At 44.3% G+C, this 15470-nt stretch overlaps 1 long non-coding RNA gene across 1 annotated transcript; it reads right to left on the bottom strand.

The window, feature by feature from the left end:
• Positions 1-1830: 1830 nt before the first annotated feature.
• Positions 1831-2494, bottom strand: LOC126191142 (uncharacterized). The gene is made up of 3 exons (XR_007538322.1): positions 2465-2494; positions 2200-2310; positions 1831-2040 (listed from the first exon to the last, which is right to left on the bottom strand). It is a non-coding gene; the product is annotated as an uncharacterized LOC126191142 (long non-coding RNA).
• Between the last annotated feature and the right edge of the window lie 12976 nt (positions 2495-15470).

The raw sequence follows: 15470 nt of genomic DNA on the forward strand, positions 1-15470 counted from the left end.
CCGCTAAGGTCGCAGTTTCGAATCTTGCCTCGGGCAGGGTTGTGTGTGATTTCCTTAGGTTAGTTAGGTTTACATAGTTTTAAGTTCTAGGGGACTGATGCTCTCAGATGTTAAGTCCCACAGTGCTCAGAGCCATTTGAACCATTTGAACTCTCTGACAACGCTCTACCAACAATTACATTATCAGTAGTATCGGGGAACGTAACCGCTGAAACGATGGGACTTCACTCCTGGGCACGTGGTCCTCTAGTAGTGGTGGGCAGGAAATCGCGTATCTGTTAGAAATCACAGTGACTGAGAAGTCACAGATATCACAGTAGCAACTTTACAGAATCTAACTGCGATTTCAGTCACAGTTAGCAGTCGCAAGTAGTATCTCATATTCAAAGACGTGAGCCATCTATTGCTCGAATTTAGCACTGCTTTCTGCGATTTCAGTGACAAGTCGCAATTAAGAGTCGCAAGTAGCAACTAAAAAGCGCGGTTAACAGTGGCATCTGTTGGCCAAAGTTCGTACTACGTCCATCTCTTCGATACGGTATCGGGTCTAACTGCGATTTCCGTGACAAATCGCAACTAAGAGTCGCAAGTAGCAACTAGAAAGCGCGGTTAACAGTGCCATCTTTTGGCCAAAGTTCGTACTACGTCCATCTCTGCTATGCGGTATCAAGTCTAACTGCGATTTCCGTGACAAGTCGCAACTAAGAGTCGCAAGTAGCAACTAAAAAGCGCAGTTAGCACTGCCATCTGTTGAGCAAAGTTCATACTACGCTATTCGCTACCGAGTCAAACTGCGATTTCTGTGACAAATCGCAACTAAGAGTCGCAAGTAGCAACTAAAAAGCGCAGTTAACATACTTTTCCTAGTGTCATCTGTTGACCGACGTACGTACTTCGTTATGAGAGCCTTGTGCCTCACGAGATCGATGTGCTGTGTGTGCATATGAAGGGCTTATTTCAATAGTGGTACAAGTCCATTTTTGTTCATTTTGAGATACAGAGTCGTAAAGTTAAATGAGCGCTGACAAATCTGCATTTGAGATACCAGAAATATTCAAGCATATGGCTTCTTGCTAGAGATGAACCTTTATTTATGTTTGTTTGGATCACTAATTTCAGATGCATTATAGACAGAAAAGTGGAGATGATGGACTTGTACCACTATTGAAATAAGCCCTTCATATTATATGACGACATGCACATTCAGCATCAGTTATGGTTGGTCAAATACTGCTGTGACTCTGAATGTATTATATTAATAAGAAACAACATTGCCTTTTTCTCCTGAAAATATCTAGTAACGTAACAAATGCGTTTGATTCTGCTTCCAATATGACAGTTTTGGTTAATACTCCACATGCCTACAGGACTTTGTAGTGTTAACACAGCAGAACTCAGACATCTGTATAAGTGTAGAGAAATGAAAACAGTCATATGAATGCCTCACTTTTGTTCCGACACAGTTCAGGACTCGGGAGAAAAGTTTTACACCTGGTGTTCTACATGGCAACTTCACACACAAGAACTTTTTGCCGACACTACTACCACCTACATAAGTAAGCTTTTCCTGTGTTACTTTCAAGTAATGCACTTAAGCTATTCCTGATTTAACTGGAAGATCTGTACTTCCCACTTTCATATCAACAGCCTCAAAATGCATATTGTAGACTTCGGGATAAGTTACAGGTCAGTGTCACACCAAGATTGTGGTGAAAGGGGGGGGGGGCGGCATGTCACTCTCCAACAAGTGTTTACCAATAAGTAAGTGGCGGAAAATTATGGGTATAGGGCGGCTTAAACATGTGGAAAATGAGATTTTTATTATTCACTCACTGTATTTGACATTTATTATTCCTTTAAAATCGCACAACAACTTCAATAAAACACAGTTTAATCATTCACACACTTATTTCACAATTATTTCACTTTTAAACTGCAAATCCTCTAAGAACTGTCTTGAATCTTCACTAGTCTCTCTCAAAAACAGCCTTGATGTGGATAGATACGTACAGCAACCAGTAATCAGAGTCAGAACTGTGTCTGCAAAAACACAAGGATTATTAAACAATTTTTGCTGTCATTAATTACTAGCAATATAATTGACAGAGTAGATTGCTAATATTTGCTATAATGAATATCACATTTGCAAGAACGATCACACTGAAGTAATTAAGTCCATCGAAACGCTTAGAAACTAACCTCTCGTCTGACGAAAACGGTCTAAAGACACAGTGGCAATTTCTTCAGATCTGTTGACAATGATATTTTGAGTTATCACTTTACTGAGTGACTGAAATGTAGTTCAGGTACCTGTGAACATAACAATATGTTACAATTCATTTTCTAAATACGAACTATTACGGTACTGTACGTCTACTTACATATTAATTACACTATTAATATTTTCACAGTTGTTTCTTTAATACAAAATTAAAGCTAACGGAAGAAAAATCGTAAAACATACTTGCCAAAGACAGGTTTGTTGAGATGCAATTTTTTGTGTTGACAGATGTAACTTTCTCATACGGTGGTAAGTCGCAGAAATCGCAGGAATCACAGAAATCGCAGAAGTAACAGAAGTCACAGAAATCGCAGAAGTAGCAGAAGTCACAGAAATCGCAGAAATCGCAGAAGTAGCAGAAGTCACAGAAATCGCAGAAGTAGCAGAAATCGCGGAAGTAGCAGAAATCGCAGAAATAGCAGTGGCGGAGGGATACATGACCTATGTTCCTTAACTGCGACTCTTAACTGCGACAAATCACAGTTAAGAATCACAGATACTCAAAAGTAGCATTCACAGAAATCACTGATATCGGAAAATCGCAGTTTAGCCCATCACTATCCTCTAGGCTAACGCTCTCAATGTTCTCCGAGTAGATAAAGTTCAGCGGAGTTCGGGGAAACCCCGCTCGCCGCATCGCGGGGCGCATCTGGGACCAATCAATGCTGCCAACGTCCGCACCCGCTCTGGCCCGACATAATGTCTGGACCCTGGCCAGCTTCCCTGACACAGTGCCTGCGCTCAACATCCAGTACCAGCTCTGTGCGTACAGAATGTTATTTCTTTCTCTTCCACCAAAGTGTTACATACAATGTGCTAAATACAATCTTTGTTCTAGTGTTTTTCTTCCCTAGCTCGTATCTGACTTCTGCATATACATCTATATTCCGGCATCACAGTAAGATGTATGGCACAGAATATTTCCTTCCGTACTACATACAAGATGATCCAAAATTTCGGGCTAGAAACTGAACAGATAAAATAAATTGCTAAAGTATGTGCTTTGAGATTAGACGCTAATGATAGAACACGGCAAATTAAATACAGTCTCAGAATTTTTTAGCAAGTAAGCTCTTAGAATTTTAACAGTAACGTATCCTTAATGCATGGCGCCTACCACAAGAACATGAACGGCATTTTTTTCACGCGCTATCGCTTACTATAGAATGTATGATCCCGTCATGAATGTGTCGCTCTTCATCGAATCTTCTCTCTCTCTATCTCTCTCTCTCTCTCTTTCCCTCTCTCTCTCTCTCTCTGTCTCTCTCTCTCTCTCTCTCTCTCTCTCTCTCTCTCTCTCTCCACTATACAGTACTATTTAGTGAATGGATAATATACACTAACGTCAACAAATACGTATAAATATATTCATGTGTACATATGAGAAATAAGCGGAGAAAGGTTCGATTGCTCAACCTTGAAGGACTCACACGGGCAATGCGGGCATGAGAAACAAACCTCCTCCAACCAATGGGGTCTGTGTTCTTTTCCACATGCGTATAGAGTTAATGTTTGTGTCGTCCCCTGAATTCACCATTTTCTTTGATTGGGTTTATCATCAAGATCTGTCGTTCTCTTATTTACAGTTCCTTGATCATACGTTTTCTATTCTGTGGCTTACAAAGCTTTCAATCATATTGTGTGTATGTGTATGTTGTATGTTAACTGGTGACCTAGAAATGACGTAGAGGCTCCGTCCCCGCCGCAGCCATAGTGGTCCACAACCCCACGACGACTACCACAGTCCACTTCACCCCTCCGCCGCCCCACATCGAACCCAGGGTTATTGTGCGGTTCGGCCCCGGTAGACCCCTCCAGGGAACGTCTCACACCAGACGAGTGTCACCCCTATGTTTGCGTGGTAGAGTAATGGTGGTGTATGCGTACGTGGAGAACTTGTTTGCGCAGCTATCGCCGACATAGTGTAGCTGAGGCAGAATAAGGGGAACCAGCCCGCATTCGCCGAGGCAGATGGAAAACCGCCTAAAAACCATCCACAGACTGGCCGGCTCACCGGACCTCGGTACAAGTCCGCCGGGCGGATTCGTGCCTGGGACCAGGCGGTCTTTCCCTTCAGTCATATTACTGTGCAGTAATGACGTATCGTGGCGTTAACAGATATTGATTTCTTCTTGTGGGCACTTAGGTTAGTTGGTATGCTTTTTCTGTTTTTCTGGTTCGTTATGTAGAAGCGTCTTCTCTCAGAGCTGTATAATTCTGTCCACTCTCTTAGATATATAAACTTCTCAATTTGTTTGATTTTACCTTCCTCTACTTCTAGTACTTCGGATGATGACTTCGTAATCAATCAAGTTTTCTCAAAGGAGATGTGGAGTCTTTGCTGGTCAGTTTTGTTATTTTGCAGCTCTGTCTATCATCTGCAAAGGCCACGCAGTAAACAGTCGAAACCATGTTTTTATAGCCAAGCCTGACTCCTTCAAAACCTCTGTCACTGCCGCTCGTAGTGGCCGAGCGGTTCTAGGCGCTTCAGTCTGGAACCGCGCCACCGCTACGGTCGCAGGTTCGAATCCTGCCTCGGGCGTGGATGTGTGTGATGTCCTTAGACTAATTAGGTTTAAGTAGGGGACTGATGACCTCAGATGTTAAGTCCCATAGTGCTTAGAGCCATTTGAACCATTTGAACCTCTGTCACATGTTCCTTTTCGCCACTTGTGAGAACACAGAGTATACGAAAGATGTTGCCCCTCTTCCGGCAACAGTGTACCATAGGTCACTAGAGGAACGAAGCGTTCCTAATGATTGGAAAGAAGACCAAGTCATTTCCGATTACAAGAAGGGTCTTCGAACAGACCCACAAAACTATAGACCTATACCTCTGACGACGCTGTGTGTTTTTTGCTCTAGGTATCAACATAGGTTCCGAAAACAACGATAATGTGAAACCCAATTCACTCTCTTCGTCCACGAGACTGAGAAGGCAGTAGATAGAGGCGCTCGGGTAGATGCCGTGTCCCTTGACTTCCGGGAGAAGTTCGATACAGCTGCGCACTGCCGCCTAATGAACAAAATACCGGCGTACGAAATATCAGACCAACTGTGTGATGGATTGAAGAGCTGACAGTAAGCAGAACACAGTCTGTCCTTCTCAACGGAGAGAAGTCTTCGGACTTTGGATGTTCCCCAACGGAGAGTTGTAAGACCATGACTTTTCACAGTATACTGTATACGGGGTGTTCAAAAAGTCTGTCCGCAGTGCCGTATGATTGTTAACCACGCGTGGCATATGCCGCAGTGAATATACCGAAATGAAACTCAGTGAAATACAAGTTACTAATTTCTTGAATATTCAATTTTACTTACAAATTTTCACATTAAATATTGAAAGTATCACCCCCCCCCCCCTGTTGTTCAATACACAATTCAATTCGTCTAATCATGTTTCCAAACACAAGCTGGAACATTTCTTCTGTAACAGAAGCAGTGAAAGTTGATATTGCAGTTTTCAATTCATCGATGGATTTTGAACGGTTTTTATAGACAATTTCTTTCGCTGCACCCCAGAAGAAAAAGTCAGGTGGTGTTAGGTCAGGCGATCGTGGAGGCCAAAGTCCCTGTGAAATTATGCGATCATCAAAAACATCAGCAAGCAGTGAAATTGAAACGCGAGCTGTATGCGCGGTTGCACCATCTTGTTGAAAATAACCGTTCAGTATTTCAATTAACACAAATTCTCCTATGAATGGGTACGGAATATCACTGCAGTATCGTTGTGCGTTTATTGTTTCGTTGAAAAATATGGGACCCACAATCCGACGTCTAGAAATTGTAATCCAAACTCCTATTTTCACAGAATGAAGTGATTCCTCATGAATACACAATGGATTTGCAGTACTCCACATACGATAATTTTACGAGTTCATGCACCCGGATAAATGAAACCACGCCTCATCAGTGTAAAACGTTTGATTCAGAATATCCCTTCCATTTTGTTGAACGAAATTTTTGAACCATTGACAATAATGCAGTCTCTTGCCATGATCAGTATTTTTCAGTTCTTGCGCGATTGTCACTTTGTACGGGAAAAGTACTAATTTGTTCCTTACAGCTGTGTGGGCCGTTCCGATACGTAACATCGATGTAATGGGCGAGTTTTCTCACTGGCTTGTTCGGACTCATGGACATTTTATCGGAAATATCGAATAGTTTATCTTCAGACAAAACGCTAGGACGACCACATCTCGGTGCATCTGTCACTGAACACATACTTCTAAATTTGTTGGGATTAGCCGAACGGCCTTAGGCGGTGCAGTCATGGACTGTGCAGCTGGTCCCGGCGGAGGTTCGAGTCCTCCCTCGGGCATGGGTGTGTGTGTTTGTCCTTAGGATAATTTAGGTTAGGTACTGTGTAAGCTTAGGGACTGATGACCTTAGCAGTTAAGTCCCATAAGATTTCACACACATTTGAATTTTTTTTTCTAAATTTGTTAAATCTCACACAGTATCGCGATGTGGGAGTGTTGTCACCGGGAAAACTGAATTAAATGTTTGACGAACTGAAACTGTGTATTTACCGCCAGCTTTGAACACTTGTTCGACTAAAACCAGACGTTCTTCAATGGTTAGCATTTTAAGAATGACAAAAACGAAACAAACTAACAGAGGAACTAAACTTAAACGTTCACGTCAACACGTAACGACACACACCAACGATATTCCTGACGCTGGCTGAGATAAACGAAACAGTGGAATGTTGGGAGTGACCACTTGAAGGGAAGTAACCCAGGCAGTCCAACAATCATACGGCACGCGCGGCGAACAATCACACGGCACTGCGGAGAGACTTTTTGAACACCCCGTATAAATAACCTAATAGATAACGTCGAGAGTGCCATGAGGCTTTTTCCGGATGGTGCTGTTGTATACAGAGAAGTCGCAACGCTAGAAAATTGTACCGAAATGGGGCAAGATCCTCTGAGGATCGATGCTTGATATAGAAAGTGGCAACTGACCTTCTACATAAACAGATGTATTGCGAAGACATAGACAGAGAGCCTCTTTACTGTATGACTACACGATTGCAGAACAGTCACTGGAAGCAGCTACTATCATGAAATATCCATGAGTATGCGTAAGGAGCGATTTGAAGTGAAACGACTACATAAACTTAATCTCCGGCAAGAGAGACGTCAGACCGATATTTATCAGAAGAATCGTAAGATAATGTAGTCCATCAGCAAAGGTTGTAGCATACAAAACACTCGTTCGACCGGTACATCATTGTTGCTCGTCACTCTGGGATTCGCATCAGATAGGAGTGATAGAGCTATGAGAGAAGATCCAAAAAACAGCTGCGCCTTTCGTTACAGATTCGTTTAGTAAGAGCGAAAGCGTCACGGAAACGCTTAGTCAACTCCAGTGGCAGACGCTGGAAGGGAGGCGTTCTCCATCAAGGTATGGTCTGCTTTTAAAATTCCGAGAGTGTCCTGGAAGAGGCAACCAATACTTTGCTTTCCGTTACGCATGTGATGCGAACAGACCACGACGAAGGGGGAAATAACAGTGAAACACAAACTAACGTTCCTCATATACTGTAATTTGGCTTGCGCAGGGCCAGTGTTACATCTGCGTCTACACGATTACTCTGCAGTTCACAACTGAGTGCCTGGAAGAGAGTTCATCGAACCACTCAAGTTATTTCTCTACCATGCCACTCTAGAACAGCGCGCGGGAAAAACTAACAGTTAAACCTTTCCGCACAAACTATGATTTCTCTCATTTTATTATGATAATCATTTCCCCCTATGTGAGTGGGTGCCAACAAAAATATTTTCGCATTCGGAGGAGAAAGTTGGTGATTGAAATTTCATGGGAAGGACCTGCTGCAATGAAAAATGCCCTTGTTCTAATTACCGCAACCCCAATTCGCTTATCATATCCGTGGTCCTCTCTCCCCTATTTTTCGATAATACACAACGGGCAGCCCTTCTTTGAACTTTTTCAATGTCCTCCGCCAATCCTATTTGATGCGGATCCCACACCGCGTAGCAATACTTCAGGAGAGGGCGGACAAGCGTAGTGTAGGCAGTCTCTTTGGGAGACCTGTTGCGTTTTTTAAGTGTTCTGCCAATAAATCACAATTTTGGCTCGCCTTCCTCACAGTATTATCTATATGATAGTTTCAATTTAAGTTATTCGTAGTTGAAATACTTAAATATTTAGTTAAATTCACAATCTTTAGATATCTGTGATTTAACGTGTAACCGAAATTTGGTGGATTCCTTTTAGTACTCATGTGTATGACTTCACATTTTTCATTATTTAGAGCCATTTGTCACTAATGCGGCTGTTATGCGGCTTTAGAAAGGCAGAGGCGAGAGTCCATATGCTTGTGTGACTCTCGACCTGATTTCAAAAGCAATTGAAATCTCTCCCATAAAGCTTATTTTAAAGGTGGTATCAGTGGGGGTCTGTTGGACAATAACCCCCGTTTTTTTATCCACGCCGGCCGCTGTGGCCGAGCGGTTCCTGGCGCTTCAGTCCGGAACCGCGCTGCTACTGCGGTCGCAGGTTCGAATCCTGCCTCGGTCATGGATGTGTGGGATGTCCTTAGGTTAGTTAGGTTTAAGTAGTTCTAAGTCTAGGGGACTGATGACCTCAGATGTTAAGTCCCATAGTGCTTAGAGCCATTTGAACCATTTTGTTATCCAAGTGAAGTTCTTTCAGGGTTTCGACAGGAAGTATTTGATCAATTGAAACGCAAGCCTTTTTGAACTCTGTGGAGGTCACTACGAACTTCTTACTTCTACGTTTCTGGTAAGAGAGAACATATTCAAGATTCATGATGTACTCGACACACGTTATATTTTACTGTCATTATTATTAAAATAGTTGGTTTCTGTGGCACACCTTGACTGAGAGAAAGAATCCGTTTACAGAACACATCCTAAGGCATCACGGAGTCGTTAATCTCGTGATGGAGAGATTTTGTGATGCAAAAAATATGGAGTGAGACCAAGGGGCCGCGTGGATTGGCCACGCGGTTAGAGGTGCCATGTCAGGAATTGCGTGGCCCCTCCGGCCAGGAGGTTCGAGTCCCGCCTCGGGAAGGGGTGTGTGTGTTGCCTTAGCGGAAGTTAGTTTAAGTAGTGTGTAAGTCTCGGGACCGATGACCTTAGCAAAAATGTTCAAATGTGTGTGAAATCTTATGGGACTTAACTGCTAAGGTCATCAGTCCCTAAGCTTACACACTAACATAACTAAGATAACATCTTGGACCTACTGATAACAAACAGACCCGAACTATTCGACTCTGTAAGTGCAGAACAGGGAATCAGTGATCATAAGGCCGTTGCAGCATCCCTGAATATGGAAGTTAATAGGAATATAAAAAAAGGGAGGAAGGTTTATCTGTTTAGCAAGAGTAATAGAAGGCAGATTTCAGACTACCTAACAGATCAAAACGAAAATTTCTGTTCCGACACTGACAATGTTGAGTGTTTATGGAAAAAGTTCAAGGCAACCGTTAAATGCGTTTTAGACAGGTACGTGCCGAGCAAAACTGTGAGGGACGGGAAAAACCCACCGTGGTACAACAACAAAGTTAGGAAACTACTGCGAAAGCAAAGAGAGCTTCACTCAAAGTTTAAACGCAGCCAAAACCTCTCAGACAAACAGAAGCTAAACGATGTCAAAGTTAGCGTAAGGAGGGCTATGCGTGAAGCGTTCAGTGAATTCGAAAGTAAAATACTAGGTACCGACTTGACAGAAAATCCTAGGAAGTTCTGGTCTTACGTTAAATCAGTAAGTGGCTCGAAACATCATGTCCAGACACTCTGGGATGATGATGGCATTGAAACAGAGGATGACAAGCGTAAAGCTGAAATACTAAACACCTTTTTCCAAAGCTGTTTCACAGAGGAAGACCGCACTGCAGTTCCTTCTCTAAATCCTCGCACCAACGAAAAAATGGCTGACATTGAAATAAGTGTCCAAGGAATAGAAAAGCAACTGGAATCACTCAACAGAGGAAAGTCCACTGGACCTGACGGGATACCAATTCGATTCTACACAGAGTACGCGAAAGAACTTGCCCCCCTTCTAACAGCCGTGTACCGCAAGTCTCTAGAGGAACAGAAGGTTCCAAATGATTGGAAAAGAGCACAGGTAGTCCCAGTCTTCAAGAAAGGTCGTCGAGCAGATGCGCAAAACTATAGACCTATCTCTCTGACGTCGATCTGTTGTAGAATTTTAGAACATGTCTTTTGCTCGAGTATCATGTCGTTTTTGGAAACTCAGAATCTACTATGTAGGAATCAACATGGATTCCGGAAACAGCGATCGTGTGAAACCCAACTCGCATTATTTGTTCATGAAACCCAGAAAATATTAGATACAGGCTCCCAGGTAGATGCCATTTTCCTTGACTTCCGGAAGGCGTTCGATACAGTTCCGCACTGTCGTCTGATAAACAAAGTAAGAGCCTACGGAATATCAGACCAGCTGTGTGGCTGGATTGAAGAGTTTTTAGCAAACAGAACACAGCATGTTGTTCTCAATGGAGAGACATCTACAGACGTTAAAGTAACCTCTGGCGTGCCACAGGGGAGTGTTATGGGACCATTGCTTTTCACAATATATATAAATGACCTAGTAGATAGTGTCGGAAGTTCCATGCGGCTTTTCGCGGATGATGCTGTAGTATACAGAGAAGTTGCAGCATTAGAAAATTGTAGCGAAATGCAGGAAGATCTGCAGCGGATAGGCACTTGGTGCAGGGAGTGGCAACTGACCCTTAACATAGACAAATGTAATGTATTGCGAATACATAGAAAGAAGGATCCTTTATTGTATGATTATATGATAGCGGAACAAACACTGGTAGCAGTTACTTCTGTAAAATATCTGGGAGTATGCGTGCGGAACGATTTGAAGTGGAATGATCATATAAAATTAATTGTTGGTAAGGCGGGTACCAGGTTGAGATTCATTGGGAGAGTCCTTAGAAAATGTAGTCCATCAACAAAGGAGGTGGCTTACAAAACACTCGTTCGACCTATACTTGAGTATTGCTCATCAGTGTGGGATCCGTACCAGATCGGGTTGACGGAGGAGATAGAGAAGATCCAAAGAAGAGCGGCGCGTTTCGTCACAGGGTTATTTGGTAACCGTGATAGCGTTACGGAGATGTTTAACAAACTCAAGTGGCAGACTCTGCAAGAGAGGCGCTCTGCATCGCGGTGTAGCTTGCTCGCCAGGTTTCGAGAGGGTGCGTTTCTGGATGAGGTATCGAATATATTGCTTCCCCCTACTTATACCTCCCGAGGAGATCACGAATGTAAAATTAGAGAGATTAGAGCGCGCACAGAGGCTTTCAGACAGTCGTTCTTCCCGCGAACCATACGCGACTGGAACAGGAAAGGGAGATAATGACAGTGGCACGTAAAGTGCCCTCCGCCACACACCGTTGGGTGGCTTGCGGAGTATAAATGTAGATGTAGATGTAGATGCACTACTTAACCTAAATTACCCTAAGAACAAACACACACACCCATGCCCGAGGGAGGACTCGAACCGATGACCTTAGCAGTTTGGTCCTTTAGGAAATCACTCACATTTGAACATTTGAGACCAAGGTTCGATGTACAGTAAGCGGGTTCATGTATGAGCAGGTTGCAGTCGTGCAGAGACGGAGCTGCACTAAACCAGTATTCGGAACAGTGTTTCTCGACTTGTTTTTAACGTGGGTTCTTGAAGTGTTACCGAAAGGTCTGCAGTGGCAGTTTATTATACCTGTGGAGATTTGAGCCCTACGAAGCCAGTGTATTTACCACTCTACCACAAAGATCGTTATAAACAGTTTAACAGTGGTCTTGCAACTGTCTGTCACTAAACTGAAGTGCGAGCCGCGTTTGTGGTTGGGGAATGACCCTTCCCGGAAGAATGCCGTACCTGCCGTTCGTACCACAAAAATCAGTTTCCCGTCTGGCAGTGCAGTGAAGCATTGATTTAAATAGCTTCTGTTGGTGCGCATTTATTACGTGATTTCTTTTAGTCGCTTATTTCTGTGTGCCATATGTACCAGGGGTGGAAAAATACACAAAAACACCAAAAACTCAACGCTTTACCATGCATAATAACAGCGTGGAAAACGATTGGCATTCAAAGCAGCTTAGTCGTCTCGGAATGGATAAATACAGGTCCGTATAGTTTTCATGGGCAGGATTCTTATACAGTTCTTACCGCAAAATAGTGGTAAGTTCAGGTAACAATGCTGGAGGTGGACAGCGATCATGCACCCTGTCCTATTCTCTTGCAGTCTGTCATTTCTGCACTCCACAAGAAGTGCATGGAGTTGTGGGAGAAGAATGGCTGGCGGTGACGGGCAATAAACTGCGGCTGGTGAAGTCAACAACTCGGCCGTGGCGTTCCTCCTGTCGGTTGCTCAGGCGGGAAGAAGTGACCCTCACGCGTCTTCGGACTGGGCACTGTCCTCTCACACATAGCTTTCTATTGCGGCTGGAGGATCCCCCGTTTTGTGATGCTTGTTGTGTGCACATCTCTGCCCGCCACATTTTAACAGACTGCATTTTGTACCGTAATGCTAGGGCAGAAGCACAAGTTGATGGGGATCTGTCCTGTGTTTTAGCTAATGATGAGGCGTGTGTGTCTAGGGTTTTAAAGTTTTGTGATGTGTCTGGACTCTGGCCTAAACTTTTAGGATTGGATTGTTTGGGGGAAAAGACCAAACAGCGAGGGCTTCGGTCTCATCGGATTAGGGAAGGACGGGGAAGGAAGTCGGCCGTGCCCTTTCAAAGGAACCGTCCCAGCATTTGCCTGGAGCGATTTAGGGAAATCACGGAAAACCTAAATCGGGATGGCCGGACGCGGGATTGAACCGTCGTCCTCCCGAATGCGAGTCCAGTGTTAAACTTTCAGGCTGGAGGTTTTAGTGTATTTCACAGTGGCTGGCTCCTCCCTTTTTCCTTGCGGTCAGCCAGCCACTTCCATCTGCTATATTGTTTTAGCTCTCTTTACCACTTTCTTCTTGTGTTTTCCATGTTTTACTGCTGACGGCATGCTTCGTCCCACGTTTCGGTGGGGGTAGGCACATATTTTTCCAACCTTGTTACCTGTGTTTTACGTTCTGTTTTAACTTACTGTTCTGAGTATTTTCTTGACACCCGTCTCAATCTGTTACTGAGCGGGCGCTGAAGATCTTGCCGTCGAGCGCCCATACAACCCTCTCCATCCATACATCTCCGCTGCATATGTCACAAAGGCTCAATATAGTGAAATCTGGTGACTGTGGTCGCCAGGGAAGATGCGACAATTTATCCTTATGCTCAATAAACCAGTTCTGGACGATGCGAGCTGTATGAAAGGGGCCCAGCTTTCGTCTTGGAAAGCAGCATCACCACTGAAGCACAAACATTGTATCATGGAATGGACCTGATCAGCGAAAGAGTTCTCCTAATTCTTGGCAGTAATGCGATCTTGCAGAACAGTAATGTGGCCCAGGGAATCTACGGTACGGCTGCGCCGCGCGGAGTGGCCGCGCGGTTTGAGGACTGCGCAGGGACTGCGCAGCCCCTCCCGCCGGAGGTTCGCGTCCTCCCTCGGGCATGGATGTGTGTTGTTCTTAGCATAAGTTAGTTTAAGTAGAGTGTAAGTCTAGGGACCGATGACCTAAGCGGTTTGGTCCCTTAGGAATTCACACAAATTTGAACATTTGACACGGCTGCTCGAAGCCGCGCCAAGTTTCTCTCTTGGGACGGAAACTCGGCCAGAAATTGGAAACAATCTGAAATGAGACTCATCCGACCAAACGACTTTCTTCCGTTGTTCCATAGTAAAGATTATATGCCTTCGCCACCACCCTTTCCTGTTATGGCATTTGCATCACTGATGAGTGATTTTGGAATATCAGCTGACCATGCAATTCCCAGCTTATGGAATTCCATTCGTGTTTTGTTGCTGACAGTGATCGCGGGTGTGACATTCACTTGTGCAGTGACTTAGCATCTGTAGTCCTCTTATTTTTTCTCACGATCCTCCTGAGTGACTGTCCGCCACGATCATCCAATACACACTTTAGAATTATATATCAATACCTTCAGCTGCTGACAGGCGTTGATATATATCAACGGGGACAGGTGAAAATGTGTGCCCCGACCGGGTCTCGAACCTGGGATCTCCTGCTTACGCTCTATCCATCTGAGCCACCGAGGGGATAGTGCGACTGCAGGGACTATCTCGCGCACACCTCCCGTAAGACCCTCGTTCTCACCTTATATGTCGACATACTACATTCGTAGTGTACCTACCCAGCGCACTCATTTCTCGTGGAAGACATTCTTACTAAGTCCCGTAAGAGTTCGGGTAATATGTCTACATCTGCACAGAAGAGGAAGGTCATGGCCAGTATTGCCAGTACAATATACATATATAGTTCTGGCAATACCGGCCATTCTTCCTCTTCTGTGCAGATGCACACATATTACTCAAACTCTTACGGGATCTTTTCTTTCGGACATGTCCGAAAGAACAGACACCATATCCATATAAGTATATACCTCTGGCAATAGCGGCCATGGCTTTCCTCTTCTGTGCAGATTCACACACTTTCCCGAACTCTTACGGGACTTGGTAAGAATGTCTTCCACGAGTAATGACTGAGATGGGTAGGGACACTACGAATGTAGTGTGTGGACATATAAACTGAGAATGTGGGTCTCGAGGGGGGGGGGGGGGGGAGGGAGGGCGCGCGCGAGATAGTCCTTGCAGTCGCACTATCTCTGTGCCCTCATTGGGATGGATAGAACATCTACCATGTAAGCAAGAAATCCCGGGTTCGAGACCCGGTCGGGGCACGCATTTCCACCTGTCCCCGTTGATATATATCAACGCCTGTCAGGTGCTGAAGGTATTAATATATAATTCTAATTTCGTTCTAGACGCCTGCAGGTCATCAATGGTGTCTGTCCTTTCGGACATGTCCGAAAATACACACTTTCGTCCGCTTGGTGGCTTAGCGGGTGTTTTTCTGATTTCCCTGTAAGCGGTATAAATCTTCGATATTGTGCCTCTTTGAACACCAACTCGTCGGCTCACTTGGATACGGAAGCACGCACCACACGAACTCCACCACTTTGCCCACGTCACAATTCACGTAGCTCCGACAACAAGCGCTCACAGCTACAGAGAACACTCTTATGGCCGCGAATGACAC

Source organism: Schistocerca cancellata, chromosome 6 (assembly GCF_023864275.1).
Source record: "Schistocerca cancellata isolate TAMUIC-IGC-003103 chromosome 6, iqSchCanc2.1, whole genome shotgun sequence".
Classification (NCBI taxonomy): domain Eukaryota; kingdom Metazoa; phylum Arthropoda; class Insecta; order Orthoptera; family Acrididae; genus Schistocerca; species Schistocerca cancellata.